Below are 23,530 nucleotides of genomic sequence, written 5' to 3' on the forward strand. Positions count from 1 at the left end.
TTTGTTAGGGAGAAAGCAAATTGGGAGTGGAGGAGTAACAGATGTTTTTGAACCTTCATTTCTTTAAGTCTAGTCTCCAGGAAATGTCTCTATGAAAAGTGCATTTGTTTATGTTCCATTTGTCATTCCATGACAATGGAACAGTTGAACCAGTGGGGACAGGCATGGTTGAAGAAATCTTACAGCCTTTAGCCTGGAGAAACAGTCTTATTGACAGTAATGTTTCCTTGTGACTTTAAAATCAATGAATTTGCATATGCTAGCAATACTTGATAGAATCTTGCTATGTGGCCAATAGCAGTGCCTGCACTAGGTGTCCTCTTGAAATAACCTAATATTAATCAGACAGCTGAAATCTGTTGTAGTCTCTGGGAAAGTGTGAAATACCAGACTACAAGCATTCAGTTAATCTACATGCACACTGATCTCTGCATTGGTGAGGAAACAAGATCATGAAAGCCAGGACTGTCTACTGACTAGAAGCTAGAATTACACAAATCTGCAAATAACAGGTCAGATTTTAATAGGGATCATAACTAATTGTGAAAGTACATCTTAGCTAGAGATGAAATTAGGAGGATTAATCTGTTTGCATATTTGCATAGGGGCTGCTGAAGCGGTGACTGTGAGAAGGTTCTTAAACACAGTGTGTAGCTGCCATAAAAGTGATGGCCATGATGTTGGGTTGGAGTTATATGGAGTATGCTGTACAGAGGTAAACTGAGAAGACAAAGATGTTTTTTTCTGGGAGATTTTCTATTAGCTGAAATGTCTGAGACCCAAATGTCCTCTACCTTAGCCAGAATTACCAGGTGTGATGCAGACTCTGTTATATGAAGATGTTATATGAAAATGTTACAGAGGTGAACAGATCAACATCAAAGGTCTTTCCAGTACAAAAATCTGTTTAAGCTGTGTGTGTAACCCCAGCAAATGAACAGCTCTGACCACACATTTTCAAACACTTGAACTAACTGCTGTAGCTGTGGGCTAATTGCTCTAAAAGCTCTTCAACTTTCAGAAAGAAAAAAAAAAAATTACAGGGAGCTGCACGACAAAATAACAACTAGAAGTAAGAGGAATATATACAAGGATCTTTTTCTTCAACTGCTAAGCAGAAAAATGTTGAAATTAAAAGGAATTTGTTCTAAGGAAAAGACTGTCCAGAGCAGTTTTTGACTGACTGGATGTGAGACTTTCTGTGGCTCATAATGTAACAGAAGTTCTTGAACTATACACCTGCATGTAAGGAACAAGAGTTACTCATACTGCAGAAACTTTATTAGCAGGGTGATACAGTTTGAGATGTGGTCAGCGAAGTGTAGGCAATAGTGAGGTCACAGAGGCTTGTCTGATTTTGACAAGTTTGGGCAGTAGCTGGAAGAATCAAGAGGGGAGAGATTGTATATTCTCTATTCACATACTGGCAATTCTCCATTGAAATGTTGTGTCCAGTTCTTACAGCTAGTTGTGGTAGGATGTCACAAAATGGGCTACAGATCAGAGAAGGGCTTAAAGAAGAGAGATTTAAAGACACGTAAGTGAAAAGAATTGGGGAAGTAAATCTACTTATGCAGAAGATAGGATAAGTAGGTCAGAAAGAGGTTAATGAGTGACTGCAGCAACTTAACTCCTCTTAGGAATTCTGGAAGTTATAAAAGAGAAGTCAAAATAAGAGATGTTTTATTGATTCAGTGATTGATAATGCATGGAGCTGGCCTGGGAAAGAGAAGTTACTGCAACATTATAAGCAGAGTTTAAGCACCAATTGAGAAAATTCTAGCCTAATCCACTTTTTTTTTTTTTTTTTTTGGCTACAAATATTCTTACTGTCAGAAGCCAATAATGGAAATGAAAGAGGAAGCAAGTTCGGCCACAATTTAAAAGTCACTGAAGAGCAAGAAGTAATGCAAGGCAGAGCAGGGGTAGGAGACATTTAGATTTAATGAGAAGCATAGGCAGTGGCAATCCAGCTCCAAGGCTGCACTCAGACAGATGCTGACTCTGTTAGGCCTGACTCCCCATAGCACAGCTTGCAGAAAAAGCAGTGAAACAAGGAAGGCCAAGTTGTTTGCCCTTTTCCTCCAGTCTTTTACTAACTCAGTGGATGGACATAAGCAAAATAACAGTCTTGGCATTTGTCTTTGCACAGTGCAAATCATGGTTGCTGACATTAGCAGAACTTTAATTCATTCAAGTCTCCTTTCTGCATACATGTGATAAGAGTGTCTGATAATCAGTGTGGGACATAAGAGCTTAGTATAAGGTGAAATGAAAAGCATGCTTCTGAATGAGATAAGCTTGAGACTTGCAGTTTTTACCATTCTAGTGAGAGCATCAAAGTTCAACAATGCACTAGTTGGGCTCAACAAGGAGTTGTGGAGAGGCAATGAGCTGTAGGAAACATCCTCATGTGAAAGTATGAAGGCCAGGATTGGTGGACAGGCAGCTCACTTTGGCAAGACCAAAGAATGAAAATGTATGAGCCTGTCACTGAATAGTCTGTGTTTAAATGGAAAGGAGATCCAGAAGAAGTAGTACTTAAACAGACTATGCAGTAAGTTAAAAGGGCATTACTGCACCATGAGCAAAGGTATCCAGTCTCTTTTTTCAAAAATGTGTCTACAGAAATGGCCCCCCATTTTTGGTCAGTAATGATTTCTGCATCAAGTATACTGCTTCTGAAGAATTTACTTAAATCTTATCCTGGCAGTTCAGGTAGGGAAAACTTGCCCCTTCTGGCAGACTGAAAATCAAACACATTTCTCAAGAAAATGTATTACAGCAAAAGTTCCATTTTGAAATGGCCTTAAGTTTTTCTACCAGACATTCCAGAAAAAAAGGTATTTTAATTTAGTTTTCATCTACATTTGCATTGTATTTTAGCTCTTTAAATTTTTTAAATTAATTTTCCCCATTTTTAGCTTTGATTTTTCAAAACTAATGTAATTTCTACTTCTCTATCATTTTTGCACTTTGAAGAAACAAAATCAGAGAACACAGGAACAGCAATTTCCTCCAAAAGTCCCTTCTTATTTTTCCGGTCCCCCTTTTCTTTGGGAAGAAGTAAATAGAAGCAAGAACTTGACAGAAAGTAAAGTAAAAGGAAGCAAAAGGATGAAAGATTTTCAGATGTAAAAAAATTATTATTTTTCACAGGCTGTTTTTAACAGCCATTTCCTTTCCTGGCTGGGGACCACCGCTTACTTTTTTTTAGCACTGCTGGTCCCATTGTGTCAACAGAGCTTGTTTTTTAACTCTGCCACTTGGACTGAGAGATACATTGAGTAAGAATGATATTTCAGCATTCACTGAGAGCAATATTTGTGATGTGTGCAGATTTCTCTTCCTCTTACTTCATTCGTTTCTTCTGTCTCCCTTGGTCCCACTGTTGGAGAGGAAAATCTTGCTCTGACTACAAGGCATGGAAATCTGTTTAGTCTTATGTGCAGCAGTAAATAATACCAGAGGATATTTACTCTCATTTGTCTCTCTGTAGCTGCCTGAGCTCATCTGCATAGTATAACCTGTATTTGACAAAAACAGAGTTTAAAAAGCTTTCATTGATATTTTTGATAAAATGTTGAAATGGTATTTTATGTGAAAAACAATTCCCTTTTTTCTGTCAGCTGTTTCAATGAGAATAAATCTCTCTGATTAAAAGCCATTTGGGTGAAAATCTTTACTTTCTTGCAATCATTTCACTAGTGCTCAGCACTTTCCTATGCTTGCTGAGGTCAAACAAGAAGAAAGCTTTGTTTTGTACCTCATAATAGTGTGCTGTAGGAGATTTATCCTATGGTTGCCTCCCTGAAGTCAATAGAACTACTGATGTCACTCTTAGCAATCAAGCAATCCACATCACAAGGTGATGGTGGGGAAAAATGGTGCTGTGCCATTAGTGTCTCATGTCAACAATGACAGGAGGAGAGCTGCTTTGTGGCTAGCATTGAACCTTGGACACCACCAGCCCAAAGGCAGAGGACGGTCCCTGGTGGTTCCTGCACCACCTGAGGCTCAGCTACTCCAAATGAAAAGCCCAGCTCTGCTGTTAGTTGACAGAAACATATTTGAGGGTGCCGAAGATTTATATGTTGTTTTGAAACCTCATGATTGAGCAAACTTTCCAGCATGGAAGGGGCTTTTGTTTGTAACCAGGGACATGTTTTTCAGCATTTATTTTTATTCATTTTTATCGTCACCATGAAATGTCTTGCATGAGGCCTTGTGTATCCCACTGCATCCATATCCATTGCAAGACAGAAAATAAATTATTTCCACTTTACTTAGAAAGGATGGGAATGTTTTTGAAGCATCAAATTCTGATCTACTTTCCACTCTTTTCCTTCATAAAAGGCAACAAAATATGTCAAGTAATAAGCAATCTGTGTATGTGTGGAGCTGAAGGACAGAACCCACCCCCTCCCACAGCTTCCTAAAGACATAGCAAATAAAGCTAGTCACATTCAGTCACTGGTACAAAGCTGCCCATTGCTCTTTGACTTAAATAAGACTGAAATGGATTAAACTCACTTTACTTCTCCTGCAGCAGGATGACACAGATGCCTTCAGATCCCTGTTGAAGGCAGAAGGTACATTCTTCCCATCATTTGAACAAATGGAAGCAGCCACTGTTCCTCAGGACTAGATGCAGTTCTGTAGATAAAGTTCTAGATTAGAACTAGAACTAGATACAGTTCTCAGATTAGACTTTTCCAAATTGTGTTAGTGCATACAGTTCTTTCTCATGAAATGTAGGTAAGATCTGTGTCTAGATTTTACTAAGAGTAAGATACAGTATCTCTGTTTACAATAATACAATGTTACTGTTGATTTTTTTCCACATTCTCATGATGCATTATTGGGTCAGTTTTCCTCTTTTCTTTAGGTCCCTTCGCTTGAAAACTGCTTCAGGACCTCAGTGCTTCACTAAACATTCAGTCTCATCTTTCTTCACTGTAGGGTGCCATCCAAGTCACTTCAATGAGTCTATTCACACAACAATGTTCTCAGTTGATTAAGCAGTGCCCCAAAACAGTGCTTGGAAATGAAGTCAGTTGTCAAATGTTCAGTGTTTCACTGGGAGATATTCCTTAAGATTTGAATTTAATTTTTTTTTTTTAAGGAAGATTTTGCATCATACTATCATTAAAAAAAAAAAAAAAAAAAAAAAAAAAAAAAAGAGGAGTCAGGGAAAATACAGCCTGCATTGTTTACTATGAACAAAACTGCCTTTGAATGTAAAGTGCTTCTTAACATTTATCCTCACTGATTTCTAGGCAGACACTGAATTTCAGAGATGTATGTGTGTATTATGTATGTATGTATTATTTACACATATATGCAAATACTGTAAATTGCACAGTCAAAGTTCATCTTTATTCAATAAAACTCTTAAGCATGTGCTCACTTTTAAATCCAAGCCTGTGCATCCATGCTTTGCTGATCACAGTCAGAGATTTTGTGTTTCATTTGAGTTTTGAGATCACATGGTCTGTTCTGGTATTATGCAAAGAGGCAGCATTAAAAGCCCAGGAGCTGTGGCAGCTGGAATAGCTGATATGCATTTTAAGACAAGGACAGACCCATCACAATTAATGTACATGCCATAAACATGTAACTTGCTTAATATGTATGTAGCTGAGAAAGGTCTTCAGATGATGGTCATGCAGACACAAATGCTTTACAGATGGAAAAGTGGAAGGAAGAGCTATGTGTCAGTATGACTTATGCCATGCTACAGGACATAGGAGGGTGACTCTCCTGAGCTGTACCAATTGTGGAGGTAGAGAAGTGTTAAGGAAAACTGCACCTGAGAATTATAATCTGGGAACACTACAGAATTTCATGAAGATGTCCTGTATGTGAGTGGTTACTTACACATGGAATGTACTTTGTATTACTGAAATTACAGTCAGAATTTACTTTGTACGAGCATGGGGCTGGAGGGTCTTTGAGCATACTTCTGCCATGCTCAGTGCAGAGGAGCTGCCAGAAGAGTCTGGAAAATTCTGTGGAAAGTAGCAAAGGACCAGTTTTTGTAATACTCAACCCATCACAGGCACCTTATTTCTCTAAGTTGTGTTAATGCCTGTCATTGATGTATTCAGTACCGCTAAAATCTATTTCAATCTAAAATGTTTTGGTTCTATGGTAACTTTTAGAAACTATCTCCTTAAAGGCCTGATAATGTCAGTGGGGAAAACGCACAATGTCTGTGTCTATAAACCCTTGGCTCCATCTCAGAATGCAGCCTCCTAAAATAGATGGAAAATGCCAAGTTTTTCACTCCAAGATTTTGCCATTACTTTTTCCCTCTGCCCATGTCCATACCTTGTCTGTCATAAGGTGGACATAGATTTAAATGCAGAACAGAAGAGTGCCCACATAATGAAGGCTTTTAAGATCATGTTAGACATGAGCACTCAAGTCAGGAATCTTTCAGTTTAGTTAGCTGACTGTGCCTGGCAGCACAGAAACAGACCTCTAGCTTCCAATATACTTTTGTGAGCCCTCCCAAAGCATAAATGCTATGCTTCTGTGTTGCCCCTCTCCATCAGAAATCTTTTTTTTCTTTTTTTTTTCCTGAGCACAACAGTGTGTGCAATGAGCCACAGCCTCCTTCAGGAAGATCTGCATGTTTAGCCTCCAGACTATCACCAAAGAAAGCATCTTTAAGCAAAGCAGGCATTTGATAGTGTCATCTGTCTTGCAGAGAAAATATCATTTCCTTAGCCTCACTGAAGCCACTGATCTTTGATCTTTGCTGTCAACCACTGCATGCAGCCTTCTGTCTGCTGATGGGTGACTGCTGACTCAGGGAGATTTTAGAGCACTAAATCCACAGAAAATGATATAGGAAGAGGGATGTGCTTGTGCCTCACAGTCCTTTTCATGTGCTAAAACAGGTGATTGATTCCCTGCCCCCGTCACAGCTCAGGTTATATTCTAAATATGTGTGGCTGGGTAAAGACTCAAATTTTCAGCAATGAAGCATCGCTGTAAAGTGGTGAGAAAGAAAAAAGCACTGACAGTCCACATAGCCAAGGGTGTGGGGTGTCTGATTTTGGACTTTGAATACATTTCCTACCTAGGGAAATGAAGCATCGCTGTAAAGTGGTGAAAAAGAAAAAAGCACTGACAGTCCACATAGCCAAGGGTGTGGGGTGTCTGATTTTGGACTTTGAATACATTTCCTACCTAGGGAAATGAGGCACAGCATGGCAGTCTACTAATGAACCACCTCAGAAATCCTGAATCAGTGTGCCTGTGAGGACTGTGATCTCCTACTTTTCCTTTGCTCTTTGCCTTTAGACAAGTGAATTGTCTAACCTCCAGATATTCGGACTCAAATTATGAAGGTCCCAGATTACTTGTGGAGTCCTGAGATTCTCCCTTTTGTCCTGAATAAGACACATGGGGCAGTTTGCAGAGGTCTAGCATCAGTTTCCATACTGATGCTTATGAAGCAATTCTTGAGGCTTTATTTCCCCTTTCCTACCAGAGAAGGGATATAAACTGCCTTCCCTCAGTTCTACAGCCAGTTGAAAAAATCTTTTCTACACACTTCATCTCAAGCTGCACTGGTCTGAATTTCTGGAAACCATAGGCCTGATGTGAAGCAGAGTGGAGGGACAAAGTGCACCTTTGACCTTCAGTTCTTTTCCTGGTAGCCACAGGTGCTACAGTAGCCACAGTAATCAAGGACTGGTAAGGCAGCTGGGCATTCAGCTTTTCAAAGAAATCTCACAGCTCTAGCATGTTTGCTCATCTTTGCTTTCCTTCGTACAATCCCCATCACTGCACTTACTCAATATTTAGGGGTTGTTCACTCACCTCCCCTCCAGGCGCATGCTGTGCTGTACCCTCTGCTCACCCTGCTTCTACCCCTCTCTTCCCACAGCCTGTTTCAGTGGCATCACAACAGGCACTTCTGGCAAGAGTGCAACCAACAGAGCAGTAAGGAGCATTCCAATTCTGCATAGCTCCCACAGCAATTCTCTTGCTAGTGCCTCACCATGGATCCTTTCAGCGGCAGAGATGGTAGAAACAGGCAGTGCAGTGTGGGGGGAAGAGAGCAAATGTACACAACATTTGGACAGCAAGGAGGAGAGAGGATTGCAGCAAAGCAGGAGGATCCATCCACCCATCCATCCATCCATCCATCCATCCATCCATCCATCCATCCATCCATCCATCCATCCATCCATCCATCATCCATCCATCCATCCATCCATCCATCCATCCATCCATCCATCCATCCATCCATCCATCCATCCATCCATCCATTTCACTGTGCTTCCCAGTGCTGCCAGCCCCTCTTGTCTGCACTATATGTTGCTGCTAAACCTCCTTGCAAGCCATAACTCGGTGACTTAGAAGAGACCATCCTGTTGCTCCCTTTCCTGAAGCAAGTCTGTGCTTAAATACTGAGATTGCAATATAAGGTTTTCCTGAGTGTTCAGATAAAAGTAGTTCAATCAGAGACTCATATAGGAGTCAATTTTATTTGAAAATGACACAAAGGGTTGTTCTTGCTTCTAAGCTTTTATATGCACTCAGAAGGTTTCATTGATGGTGTAATTACTGTCCATACCAAACTGTCAAAGCATCATAAAATTCTTGGGCAGCCACCTGTCCCACCTCTCTAACCTTTCCAAAGAGTAGTCCAGCACATCTTGCAGCACAAAACCGCAGGAGGTATGTAATCCATTCAAATCAGCCTTTAAATGTGTGGGAAACAGCCAAAGATTGTTTGATATGCCTGTAGAATAAATCATTATCCAAACAGACAGAGCTACTGTGGGAAATTCCTGTAAATGAATTACAGATTATAAGGTATTGTTTATCATTTAAATGAACAGAAACAAGCAAATATACATATATGTGTCCTTTTGTGATCATGATCATTATATATGTAAACAATATATGTTTAAACACGTGTATTTACATATCTGTTCCTATATCACAAGTTTCATTTATGAGCTTTCTGGCTGTCATCCCTCAAACTGTGTTTGAAAGACAAACTGTGTGTTTTTTATGTGTGGCATAGTAGTTTTAAAATTGACTTTTTGAAGCACTTTGAAAAGGGCAAAGAAAAAGTAAGAATAGAGTTCATCATGACTCAGCAGAAGGATGCACAGACCACCAGAGGCTTTGACTGAGCAAGTTTGTGCCATGGCTCTGGTGTCCTTCCACGAGCTCTGAGAATTTGGGATGTCAAGGTCTGAATACCTTTAGAAGGGTTGTCTTATTTGCTGTGTTCTGCAATTGTTTACATTTAGAATCTTTAACTTTTCTGTATAACTTTCTATGAGTTATATTGGCATTCATTCAAAAATGGGGAAATAAAATATTATAAAGCACTGTATAAATAAAGGTAGTTATTGAAAGCACAGTATGGTCAACTGATGTGAAGTGCTCCAGACCAAAAGATATGTGCACCTCTTTATGCCCTGCATGCCCTCCACATGGACAAAACTCAGTAAGGGAGTGTCTTTCTGCCAGAATATCTTGGAAGAGGCTTGGGAGGGGACATGAGCAGACCACTGAAGGTGTCTCTCTGAAGGCAGTGGGTGTCAGCGTCAGGAGGACACTGAGGAGTTGAGACAGTCCATCACATCAACTTCTGCTAGTCTGGGAAGACTGTCTGGCTGGAGTTATTTAGACTCTCAGTGTAGCTGGCCAAAATCTGTTTGTCTCAAGTCATCTGGATGAGAAAGGTGATTTTACAGGTTTTGCAGCATTTAATCAGACAGAGAAACAGCCTTGCAATTTCTCTCCAGGGAATTACTGCAAAAATAATTATGAATATGTGGACTTCAGCAAAGTAATGTTAATCATTGACCTAATGACTGTTATTATGAGGATTAAATAATAATTTTCTGTAAATTGCTCTAAATTAATGTTAATCAGCATTATTCTTAATACTGTAGTTAATTGTAAAATCTCTTGCAGACTTAATACTTTGAAAAGCTGGATTTAGCATTGCTTTGAGAGGTTCTCAGTCACATGAATATTTTAGTATATTTTCTTTTTGGTTCAGGGATGTAGTGGCTTGTGCTAAAGTAAATGCATGAATGCTTGAATACTGTTGGAACTCAAAATGTCCTTCAGACATTTTCAGAGGTTCCAGGCCTTGGTCAGAAGCATTTTAGACCCTGGCAAGCAGCTGAAAACAGCTGTGATTTTGAGTTTGAGCCATGGAATGAATTACCAACTTTGAAGGTGGAACAAGCAGTCACAGAGGGTTAGATGGTATAGTAGAAGTAATTACAAATTAGAGGGGAAAATTTTTTAGTATTGTACAGGGGGGTTTTAACACCTGTACAGGGGGGTTTTACTTTGTACAGGGGGGTTAGGAGTTCTAAGATGGAGGAAAGTGGGCCGATCCTGTTCTTCCTCCTTCATCTTCCTTGCCTCCATGTTCTTGGTGACGCTGGCACTCATGGATTGGTTTAGAGTAGAAAAGCACATTGTTACATAGATAGTAGGGGAAAATCTGTAAACATATAACACGTAATATATCATATAAAAGATAGACGCAGCCTTGGGCGGGGGGAGAGATGATGAAGACACCGGACAGTGACGGTGTCAGGGGTGTGTGTGTCTCTGCCTGGGTCGCTGACCAAACAGCCGCAGCCCGCGAAGACAATCTTTTAGATAACTAGCAATAAACTGCCTTGAGACCGAACAACAAGAGGCTGTGGAGTTTTTCTTTGGAAGCACGGGTTGGAGGAGAGACTTTACCACCACACGAGAGCCCCGAATCAATCCCGGGGTTCTCACAGAATACCATACATGACCACTCTGATAGTAGTACTCATTAACAGTGGGCATGCTTTCTGTTCAAATCTTGTTTAAACTTTTGTATCTGTTCATTACAATAAGACTATGCCTCCTTGACAATTCACAAACTAAAACAATAAATTGCAAACACTACAGGACCTGGAAGAAACCATTAGAGTCTATTTATTGCAGTTTAGAGTGCTAATGACATGCTTGCATCAGGCTTATTGGGAATGACACTACTTGATTGTATTGCCAGCCACAATGCCTTAGCAGCACAGGTGGATGCTGTGAGCTCCTGTCCCAGACGGATCAAAGCCTCTTTTGGACAGCAAAGGCTACTGGAATACTTTATTCGCTGATGCAGATGGCAACCAAGCTCCTTATGGTGCTCTACACACAGTGGGCCCCAGAGAATTCAGTGTTGGATATTGAATGTCACCTCCATTGTGACAGGATGTTCCCACCACAACTCATGTGGTGGGACTGCACAGGGACTGCTCTCAAGTTCCATCTCTGCTGACACTCCAGTATTGCAGTCATAGAGGGAGGTGAGCAGGAAAAGCAAGATAATGGGGATGAAAAACCCATTAGATGATTTTGGATCCCACAAGAAATGCAGCATCTTGCTCAAAAAATACTTTTGGAGTGCCCAAAGACACAAGAAAGGAGCAGGAGAATCAAAGACAGTCCAAGGCCGAGGGCAGAGTCCACAGGTGGATTGATACTTCCTCCAGCTTCAGTTACAGTGAACTGTAACCCCACCCAGCCCTCAGAGTTTATTCCTGAAGGATGAATGAGGTGAGTGAGAAACCTCTCCTGGAAGCGCTGGTTTCCTTTTCTTTACATCAGCTTCTGTCTCCCCAGTCATAGGCTGGAAAGTTTTGGCCTTTACTCCCTCTTTCTTGACTAGGGGAGGCAGCAGGTGATATGCACATCACAGGAAGCTGATGAAAGCACACAGAGCACAGCTTACAGGGCTAAAGATGAGCAGGACACAAATCCTTGCAAAATGTGAAAGCTTATATGATACATAATTTAGAGCTGATATACTGAACAGACACGTGTATTGCAGCGCTTAAAAGCTTCCTGGAGGATACTGCACTGGTACTATTCCTGCATGCAGTCACTTGCACATTTCTGCTTGGAGCAGCACTGAGGCATCCCTTTACATTCAGTCCTCACATCCTTCAGGAAAGAAGGTTGAAATAAAAAAGAAGAATTCAAATAAAAGAAAAAGCCTGGGAACTCTACCTCACAAAGCTTTTTTTGACACAGGTGGGAGGAGTTGTGCAACATTTGCAACTTGTGAACTTACAGAGAAACATTTATTTTGAGGGACGAGGGGCCTCTCTCTGCTGCTGGCTGCTCTGACAGCCTCTGGAAACGTGAGGCGGAGCAGGACATGGAAGAGAGAAAAGCCTATAGCACACCATGTACAATCCAGCTACGGAATAATTTCCACTGGGTGTCACTGTGACCACGAGTTTAGCAAAGCTGACGCAGTAAGTGTCTCTTAACATTCACCGCAGAAATATTCAGGCTTGTGGAGAACCATGGTCTTGGTAGCTTCTGTTTTAGAAGTCAAGCCCTCAAGGGGCTTATTCCATATTTCTTATACACCTGCTGTTTGTCCATAGATCTGTTGCCAACAGCAGAATGATGAAGCACAGCCCTGTTCTTGAACCTTACCTATGCTTCAGGTGCTTCTTGTTGTTCTGCAGCCTTTTTAGAAAGTTTCATGAAGCCCAGGAAGATCTGATAAATGCTCCATCTCCTTTCTGGCCTCTGGAGACGGATTTTATGTCTTAGTTACTGTGATTGTAATCAGGGGAGATTCAATGCATCTACTATTTACCAGTATTCTGGAGAACTGACTTTTGCAAGGTTTTAAGACCCTGAAAGCTGCTAGAGTGTTGTCTGAGACTGATTAAACCTGCTTAAATTAATGAAGGGGAAACGCTATGAAACTGTGATCCAAAGTGAGAGAGGGCATGGGACAAAGGCATTGGACTAGCAGGAGACAACTTTGTGTGTGAGGAGTAGGTTACCCTAGTGTCCCCCGCCACTTTTTTCATCACCGGTGTAGCATGCTCCATTTTCACCCATCAATTCTAGTTTTCACACCAAACACCAACATCACCCCTAAAAATTTAACATACCACATGTGTTCCAGTGGGATTAACAGTGTCATCTCCTTGCTACACAGCAGATCTCTAGGGGTTTTGCATGCTGGTGTAAGAATTTCTTTTCTTCAGAAGTAAGGAGATTTTCCATGCCAAAACGCCACACACCAAGCAAACTTGGTGAAGTTTTTGTGAGATAAGGTGAGAGCTTGGTATGAGCACCCAGCTGAGATAGCAATCACTGCTTTGAGAGATGATATATAGTAATGTTTGCTTCTCAGTTCACTGTTCCATCTAAGCCTCACTCCTGTTTCAGCCCTGTGTTTACCAACATACAGCACTCTGGAGCAGGGCTGCAGCCCCCCAGCATCCCTGTCTGGCCTGTTCCCAGAACATGTGGCTCTGCAGCTGTGCTATCCTTCTGGACTGTCCCCATCATTAGGCAGCTGGAGTGGAAAGCCAAGGTGGGGGAGGAATTCAGTGGCTTAAAAGTGGCTAGGAAAGAACAGAAATAGGCCAATATAGGGCAGGAGTCATTTTAAGGAAATTATGTTACTTGTTTTCAGGGTCAGTACTTAAATAATGGACTGCACACAATGCTGTAAATCTCTACTTAAGTATAAGCATATGGAAAGTATTTTAGGATAAATTAACTTCGTAAATTATGGTTTCTCTATTTTCACTCAGTCCTCCCTTTTCCTGATAATTACTGCTTCACTTCTACCTCCTTTCATGGGCTTTTTGTCTTGCCATACAGAGGATATGACAGCAATGTATCTCAAAGGACCCAAATTCTTCTGCAAAAGGACTTTTGTGCTTCCCAAGTATCATCAAGAAGAGAAAGAGACCAAAAAACTGTGCTCAGGCAGACATGAATGGTAATGTTGTAAGAGAAATAGCATATGGTAATGTCTTTCCAGAGCTCAGAGTTGTGCTTTGCTCTTGGGCCAGGGTGAGTGAGGCAGGGAGCAGGATATGTGTATGGTGCTTCCAGGGAAGACCTCTGCATTTGATGACGAATGCAGCCTTCATTCTTTCATGGGCTTGAAAGAGTAGATGAACTATTCTTTTTTGAGATAAGCTCTGAAGTGCTTCGCCTTAAAACTTCCACAAGGTCTCTAGTTCCCATTTTTCATCTGCACAATCTTTCTATTCTCCTCACCAGGGTGTTCAAAGGTGTGCCCACCTTTTCACAATTTTTGAGTATTCTGAAGGCTGTCGTCCTTATCCATTTTTATAAAGAGTCTTTACTGTGATTTGCTCTACACCAAGGCTTACAGTCCTTCTCCAAGATCTTCTGCCTAGAACTGGTTGGAAAGATTTCTTGTCCTAAGAGAAAATATCTTGATTTAAATGCTTATATTGTAAAGGAGGCCAGAAGAGCAATTTTATTATGTATTGCTTAAATGGTGTTCCAAGGGATATTTGCCCAGCTTTGATCCTCTCTCTTTTCTCCTTTTTATCTTTTTTCTTTTTTCTTTTTCCTTCTCCATTAAATATGATAAATATCACTTTGAATAATACAATAAAATTATCTCTAGGAAATAACTTTGACTTTGTATACAGGCATATTTGATGTACTTTTGATGGTTAAACATGCAAGTGGGGAAGAATATATTTTTAAGTTTATAAAGTACTGTTCCCCTGAAAAAAAAAAAAAAATTTAAATTAAAAGCTCAAACCCTTTCTAGCATGCACTTTGAGAATAGAGGCTAGCCTTAGTTTATGTGGGAGCTGCCTTGCTGTTCAGCTGTGGAAGAACATGAAGGGAATGTTGAGTCTACCTTAGTTTGATGAAACCACTTTTTCCTCCTGACTAAGATGAAGGCTCAGCCTCCCTCCCACCAGAGACAGAGGACAGAAATTGATAGAAGGGAGAGGGAAGATTAATTGTGGGATTTTCCCACTGCAGTCCCCAAGAAGCATATTTTTGTAGCCAGGTTAAGTTACAGAGAGAATCTATCTGATGACTGGGATAAATTTTTGGGGTTTTTCCTCTCAATAGTTTCACATTTTCCATGCAGAGAGAAGAGAGACAGGATTGGGATATTTTCCTTTGGAGATCTGTGGGTCCTTGAAGTGGCTTTTTAAGTTTAAAGTAGATATAAGACGGCATGAAAAACAAGTGACTTGCACTATTTCCTTTAATATGACAAATTAATTTTAATAACTATTTGCAGCATCAATGCTGTTTTTGACTGGTTCTGCCACATAAAGGTTTTGTCTATTAGCTTTTAATACCACATTATTCTACACTCTCAAGTATATTTCTGATTCTTTTTTTAAATGTTGTATTTCTGATTCTTTTGTAAATGAGCCTCTGAGTTGCCATATGGATAATAACAAGGAGCAGAGAGGCTGCTTCAAGAACACTTGCTTTTCTGAATTTTACATGTGATTTAACAACACTACATCTAGCAAAACTATTGCACCTATCAGGGGCATTATTTTCACAGCAGTCACTTAACTATCTGTAGAAGCAGAAATGAAGGTCAGTTATTCTTCTCTCAGTTACCTCTGAATTTTAGTTAGTTTATCAATCAGGCTCTAGAGCCTCAAATAGCTGCCCTGCAAGTAAGGAAGGTGTAATGAAAAATGGTTACTTTAAGCCTCAAATTTTATGCACTCAAGGTCTAAAACCATCTGGTTTTATCCCAATAAAATTTTCCATTTTCATTTTTCAGCTGAAAGATCTGAACACCCTATTTAAATCCAACAAAACATTTCTACATTATGTAGAAACCTTTGCCACTTCTGCTGTCATGAATACACACAACTCTTTACCAGAAAGCTTGATAACATGAAGATTTTATCTTAAAACTGAAAGTTTTGATTTCAAGTATCTACTGCTCATTGCATTAAGAATCAGCTATCTGCTGGATACAAACTCAACAGCTCCCTTGGAATGTGTATCATTTGGTGTCTTTTCTCCAGGACATCTGGTACATTTTAAACATGTAGTTTAAAACTACATGTCCAACTGTACCTTCCATCCTTTTTCTATCATAGCTATGAGAAAGGATTAAGGAAGGGTCTGGGTTTGTGTTCTTTCTTCATTTAAGTGGTAATTTATTGAAAGCATGAGGGCAAGAGTTAAGCAATGAAGAATAAAGGGTTTAAATTGCAATTTTCAACTGTTTTGGTTTTTTTTTGATGCTGCTCTCTATTTACTTTCAGTGTAATAAGAGAATATGGGGCAAAAGAAGATTGTTAAATATTGTAATTGCCACTTTCTTCAATAAAATGCAATATCTCTTTGACAAATATGTCTGAGATTTCTAGGAAATTTTCCACAAAAGCTTAAATAGTTCCTGCTTAGCCAGGTTTGAGAAAAAATAATAAGGATAAACTCTTAAAAAGCAATACAAATCTTTTTTAGACTTCCGGAAAATGAAAACACACTGACTTTTAAAAAGTTATGGAAACAATATGCTACACAGCATTGGCACCCTCAGATGACTTAAGGACTTTCAATCTGTTGAAGAGAATTGTTCTTAATTGTCTTGTACAGATAACAAGCTCTCCCCCCTTGTCTTACATTGCACACATATTCTTGTCAGTATCAGCATATTCCCTTGTCTCCTTTAAGAGAGAAGACGAAAGAGGTACAAATTCATGGCTATGTCACTTTATACCGATGACAAATGGATCTTTAAATGTATGACTGTCAGAAGGATTTGGTAGACTATTTGAAGACAAAAAGAGAAGGAGGTCAGGGCTGATTTAAACACAGAATTTTAGCTTTTAACCACATTTTAGATTTCAACCACATCTTGAAAGAAATTATTTAATGTATTTGTGCATGGAAATGGAAAGAGCTGGAAAAACCTTAAAAGTCATCTGACACAGCATTGAATTTCTAGCATATTTTTGAGTGTGTGTCTTGGAAAAAAAGGAAACAGCTACAATTCCAGCCCTGCTTTCCAGAGGGAAAAAGTATTTGCACAGAGGTTTGCTACCGATGAATGAGAAACTACCTCAGAAAAATGTTTACTGTGCATGTTTACATGCCTTGCACATGGTAGAGTGAGAAGAGAATTTTTCAGCAAGTACAGCAAAATAAGCTTTTAATTTGCAGTGAGATATTGATGAGACAGCCAAGGCTGGTTTTGTTATACATTGACTGTTCCAGAACACCCGGTGAATCTGCATCTTTCACACTTTTTCCTCTCGTTTTGGCTGCTCATGACACTTATTTTCATTTTCATATGGTTGCTATTCATCCAGTATTTTTCAGAGGCTGAAAGTATGTTAAAAGCAGATACACAGTTGTTGTGGAACAAGTTCTTTAGGTTGTATTGGACTAGCTAACATTGCTGAAGATTGAGGGTCTGTACTCTTTGCTGGCCTAGCAATGGTAGTCAATACCTAAATCTTCCAAAAGCATGAGGAAGCATGACTGCTCCCCAGTCTCACATGGGAGGTGGTCAATCATTGACAAGTTATCTTTTAAGTGATGATTTTTCCTCAGAATTAAATATTGCAGAAGCACATTCACTACCTAATATTTCTGGAGGTGCAGAAGTATATATGTGTGTGTGAAAAGGTATGCATATTCCCTCTTTACACGTTTTCTAATGCACAGAACAGAACACAGAGATTGGAGCAGCTTTACAGTGGCTGAACATTGCTGCCCAAATTGGTACCCTGCCATCCATTTCCGCTTACATCCTTTTCTATTTGCAGCCCTTTCTATATGGGCTTTCCTGTGTGTAGGAGGGTGTAGGAAACTTTTCCTACTTTTTTTCCAGTTTAGCCTTGTTATGGAGGCCAGTTCTGCAGGGAGGTGTCAAAGTACCACATAACCATGACTCAAAAACTCACGGAAGGCTCCGTCAATGTTTCTGGTAATTTTGCTCATTAATTAAACCCTGTAGGTTGCTTGACTTAGTCTGTTGAAAATTTAGTCTAGACCATGTAACTTTGTAATGCCATTAAAATCTTAACAGCAGCATGCACTGAATTAAGCACATTTTCAGTGATGGCAAAGTTGTAAGTTAGAACTTTGTCTACAAACATGGGCTAAGCTATGCAAACTTTTGGTTCCCCCTGAATTTTCTTGTGATTTTGATATTTCTGCATGGTATAGCCCTAAATATCTTCTAATATTCTGTTTGAACCTATATGCCTGCTAGAATAGCAAAGTGCATCTAATGTCTTACAAGTGAGTCGCTGCTAAAACTTCTTGACTAAAAGGTGACTTACAGCTAGATGGAACTCTTCTAGCAAGAGGCCACTTCATCTGCTTTGGCTTTGTGTTTTGTCTGTGGCATAAAGTAAGTTTGAGCTTAGCCCCAAAAAGATACTAGTTTTAGGTATGGTAGAACACTGTCAATCTCCGTGTGTTAGTATGGAGCTCTCTGAGTCTTAGAAGTGCCCTGTGTCACTATAATACCGCCTTACTGGATGGGGTTTGATTCCCAAATTACATCAATACACAAACCCACTCTTTACCACTATAGCTGTACTGGTAAAATGTTTTGACCATTGACCCTCCTGTGGAAGGCAGAATTTTCGAGGCTCTAAGGGTGTAGTTTCTGCTGAACAGGGAGTGGGAGAAATACTGGAAGTCAGAGTCTAAAAACCTCAAGAGAGAAAGACACTTTTAGCTGATCTGCTTAATTGATTTCTGGATATATTAAAAGCCATTCCCTATTCACCAGATAGTCACCCCCCCAAAAAAAAAAAATGCATCCCTCTGTTCTTTTTTATTTAAATGCAGTGCTTGGAATAAATATACCTAGCACGTTTTTCTATCAGTCTTCCAGTAAAACAAAAACAGGGCTGTGATTCCTGATATTTTGGAAGTGGCGAATGGCAGAAAAAATAACAGCAATACTCTAAGAACATTTTTGCCTGACAAACAAAAAAGAAGTTTTAATTAAAGATCTACTTATACTTACATTGTTAGTGATATAAATTTCATGACACAATGGTTGCAGGTTCTTCTTGAGTTAGTCACTGATAAAAAATTTAGTTTTCAAAATTTTTTCCAATTTTAAATTAGTGTCATTCTTGTGAAGGTTGCTTCACATTCTGATTGCCTTTCAACTACAGCGTTTTTTGCAAATTACTTAGTGTAATCAATGCCTGACTTAATCTGGCCTGGTAAACTGGGCAAAGCTTTGAGCATGATTAGCAAACACAGGGAGGCCTTGGGGGTATTTTTATTTGAAGACATCAAGAACTGTAATCAAATCAAAACAGTGGATTTTTTTTTATTTGATTCTGTTATAAAACATAAACTATGAGACCATGTTAGGATATATTTCTTTTGGAACTCTCCAAGTAAGCAGCAGTCCAATAAGAAGTCTGCTTTGAGTAAGCATTCTTTTTAACAAGAATGCAAACTCACCAAATTGTAATTATGCAAATTTTGTCTACACTTGTTATAGTACATGAGCTATGGTGTTGGATACATTGAGGGCAAAAAACCCGAGAGTTTGTAAAATGTTAATTTGCATGAAGAGACTTTCTGATTAGACTTCATCCACTTCAGGAAAAATATATACATTTTTTTTTCACTCTGTGATGCTGAGAGCCTATATTTTAATACCTCAGGTGATGAAAAATTTTATCCTAAATGTAATATAATAGGTAAGAAATTATCAGCAGTCAATGATTTTGTCTAACAATTGCCTTACTAATTTAATATTGTAATGTTGCATCTCCTAGGACCATACTGTGATATTTTAGGCTTCTGAATATTTGAACTGGTATTGTAATAATCACACCTGTTACATTTTTCTTTTAAATACCAAATTTCAGAATAACATCACACCCTTTTTAATTAAGATGAATGCTTATGGAAAAATACAGTTGTTATTGACATTGTGTATTATAAACAATAATTATTTCAGTTTCAGTTTTTTTTAATGAAAGCATCAAAAATCTTACTTTTTAATTATGAAGGCTCTTAAAAGCTCACAAATTCCAAAACACTTCACAAATTCCAAATTCTTAAAATGTCTGCAAATTGTTATTTTAAAAATTAAAAAGAAGTACAAATTAGAAGAAAAATGTTTTAAAATATTACTGTTTAAAATTAACATAATTTTAAAAAGAATTAATAGAATTAAACATTGATATATTTTATAGCAAAAGATTCAAGTACCTATCAACCTACAATTCCGTTTATCTTGGTATTTCATGAGCACAACACACAAATAATTTAAAAGAATAGAACGACCTCTTAATATCTAAACCAAAATTTTTATCTTGCAATATAATAGTAAGAGATGCAATTCAGGTAAGGTGTGGATTTGGAATAATAAATGAAATAAATTCAAGAAACTCACTATCCCATGTTCATATTAAATCTGGAAGAGTAGTACTTTCACCTGCCATGATTTGATTTACCTTTCTTTGCATGTCTTCCTCAGGTCAGGTATACTCCACATGTGTCTCTAAACCCCTTCCAGTTGCATAGCCAGAGTCTCCATTACTGTCTTTCTTTGGGATTTAGGAGCCCTTGTCTAGTTCAAAGGGGTCTGCAAACCACATCTGTTAAGGAGTATGCATGGCAGTGTTGAAGAGGAGGGTGCATGGGTGGTAACCTGTGTGGATAACCCTGCCTCCCCTGAATTTCAACCTCATTTACCAAGGCAGCTTGCCTGAAATCAGGTAGCACACATTGAATCTGCTCCATCCACTAAAGCTCTCTGCGGGAGTGTGTTCTTTATTCTTTCAGTGTCTGTACACACACCCACACCCCCCCCCCCCCACCCCATTCACTCCTAACCCCCTTCTCTCCAAGATGTGAATCTCCCCTCCCCCCGCTTCTTTCCCTGCCCCCTTTCACAGACTGTTTAGTATGTTAGTCCTACCCCAAACTCCTCCCCTGTTATTCCCCTATTGGTTGCTGTTCCTATACCCCTCCCCATAAGTTCCTATAAAACATCTGCTCGCCGCTTCCAAGGCGTCTTGGGGCACGCGAAATAAAGCGAACCTGTTCCCTCCAAGTCCCGTGCCGCCTCCATCTGTCCCCGCGCCAGCAACTGGGACTGCAGAGCTTCACAGGGGCCGCCCGTACTCTCCCCCCGCCGCCCAACACGCCCGCACTCGGTGGTGTCGCGGTGAAAGGGGACCGCAACGCAACAGCTCTCAATTGTTTTCCTAGGTGGCTCTTACTCCGTCTCCTTATATTAGATACACATCCAGTACAACTATTGCAAGATGGGTTAGCATTCCCTGAAACTAAGAGTAAATGTCCACCCTGATGCATGGAGTGGGGAGTGACAGGCAAGTGACAGGCAGTGGCTCTGTGGTTATGAATCAGTAGCAGGGAAGTGACTTCAACTTTCACTGCATCCATAGCAGGATGGCCACAAAGAGCTTATGCTGTCAAGCCCTCAACCCATATACAGTGTGTTGTGTGTGGGAAGTGAGGTAAAAGAGTGGGATTGGGCTGGGAATACAGCACCAAACCCTTTCCCAGTCTGTGGAATATGGATTCACAGAACCATAGAATCATTTAGGTTGCAAAAGAGTTTTAAGATCATTGAGTCCAACTTTAAACATACACTTTTAATTTCAATGTTCTAATTATCCACCATTTTAACCTTGCTAAGACTTCAAGCATACGGTAGCTGCATCAACATGGAGAGTTGGAGAGTGCCAGAACGAGCTATTCCTGTTAATCAACACGTTGCACACGTCCACATAGATGTAAACCACTGCACAACTGCAAGGCCAATTCATGAGTTTGGGATGTAAAACAGGCCATTAAAAGAGAGGCATATCTGCTGAAGGATCATGTTTTTATGAGGCACATTTCAGTTAAGGTTATCAGACAGAAAACTCAAAAGCCTCCTGCTCACAAAGCTTATATAACCTGTACCACTGAGAGGAAGTGAAAATGAGCAATTTTTGTGAGCTGATTTAGAGAAAAAGCAAAAATAATAATTAAATTGATAGATGCTCTTTAAGTAAATATATTTAATATAACTGTTTTGTCAGACACATCAGTATTTGTTTTATCATGGATTATCTACTGTGGGATAAAGAAAAACTTAAATAAAAAACTTTTAAAATGCAATTCCTTGTTTGACATTGTCCCACTAACTCTTTTACTAGTAACTTTGCAGTCCACTGATGCTAAAATATTTTAAAATGCACTTGTATCAGAATTCCCCGGTAGTGTTCAGCTTAAAACTGGATTTCATACTTCCCAGAAGTAAAACATGAGTGTCCTGTGAGTGTACAGACATCTGTATTGTCAACAACAACACTTGAACTACCTTTACCCACTGAGGCAAAAGTAAAACCTTAAATAGATGCAATGTGAGCAGTTCCACTGCTAAGGCTGGGAATAGCCCACAGTGCAGAATTAAACTCATGGTTTGCTTGGCATCTGCCTTTTTGTGTATGTGTCATGATCCCTGCTCTTCCCACAGACAAAAAGAAATCTTTCCATATAACCCCTCTAGGTATCACTTCTGTCAGAAATTCTGGGCCTGTCTTATTTAACAATAACAGCAAATCAACGTGACATTTTATATTGGTATGAACAGTGAGTAAACCTAACGCTGTAATTTTTTCCCCCAAATTTGGTTTCCAAAGCTCCTTTTCTAAAATAAGGGATTAATGACATTAAGTAATCCAATAGTTCTTCAGCACACTATTAATTTCCTTCACCCACTTATTTCAATTAAATGCAAGTTATTAGTGCAATTGTTCATTTTGTTCTAATGAGGTATGTATTGATTTATAAAGGAGATTATTTTGTTTAAGATTAAATGCATTTTGGGATTGGTTTGAAAGCCTGTCAGTACACTAATTTTTGTCTCATTTAGGCAACATATTCACTGTTTCTTCTCCATGGCTGCTATAAGTGTCTAGAAATTTACCATTAGATGATTAACTACCATCGCAGCTAGACAGTTGGATCTGCATGGCGCCTTATCAAAGGTACTTGAAAGTGAGGGTCAGGATCAAGCCTAATTGTAGAGCATTTTGAGAGAACCCAAACAGAAGAATCCTCTGAAGTTGTTCTCAGTGCATTTGAAATGGCTTGATGTGAGAAACTCTCTTGAAACCCAGAGGTCTGATCCATGTGCAGAGCAAGGTGCTCCTTTAATTTTATGGTGTCTTGCTGGTCTGCATGCACAGATCATGATGCTGCATTACCTAGAAAGCCAGAAATATGGGAAAGCAGTTCTGTGTTCACACAAGCACTTATCTCAGAACCTGGGGGTAAAGAGAAACCAGGGGAGTCTTGGAGTGCCTGCACACACAGACACTGACATTCTGTCTTGTTTCTCAATTAATCCATTTTCAAGGCAGAGCCAAAAGCTGTAATGTCCATGTAGCAGGTCACAGTTGCTTTCCAGAGTAATTTTCAGGTCTATAGAATATGCTTGAAGGTTTTATTTGAGAACACATTACATGCTTGGTATGTATTTTAAAAATAACTTCCCAACAACCAAAGCCACTAAAAACATTCACAACAAGCAAAATATAGGTATGTAACAGAAGAGTTTGGAGATAAATTCCCTTCTCTGTTATCTTGGGTCACAGGTTTTATAACTGATTAGGGCCAAGGAATGCAGTCTCCTGGACACTAAGTGTAAGAAAAATCACAGTCTGAGAAGAGATTGAGTTGAAATCATCATATC

General features: G+C 39.4%; 1 long non-coding RNA gene across 1 annotated transcript; it reads right to left on the reverse strand.

The window, feature by feature from the left end:
- Positions 1-1,219: 1,219 nt before the first annotated feature.
- LOC140681860 (uncharacterized) lies at positions 1,220-20,459 on the reverse strand. The gene is made up of 3 exons (XR_012053046.1): positions 20,274-20,459; positions 4,534-4,656; positions 1,220-3,527 (listed from the first exon to the last, which is right to left on the reverse strand). It is a non-coding gene; the product is annotated as an uncharacterized lncRNA (long non-coding RNA).
- Positions 20,460-23,530: the final 3,071 nt, after the last annotated feature.

This window comes from Taeniopygia guttata, chromosome Z, assembly GCF_048771995.1.
Source record: "Taeniopygia guttata chromosome Z, bTaeGut7.mat, whole genome shotgun sequence".
Taxonomy (NCBI): domain Eukaryota; kingdom Metazoa; phylum Chordata; class Aves; order Passeriformes; family Estrildidae; genus Taeniopygia; species Taeniopygia guttata.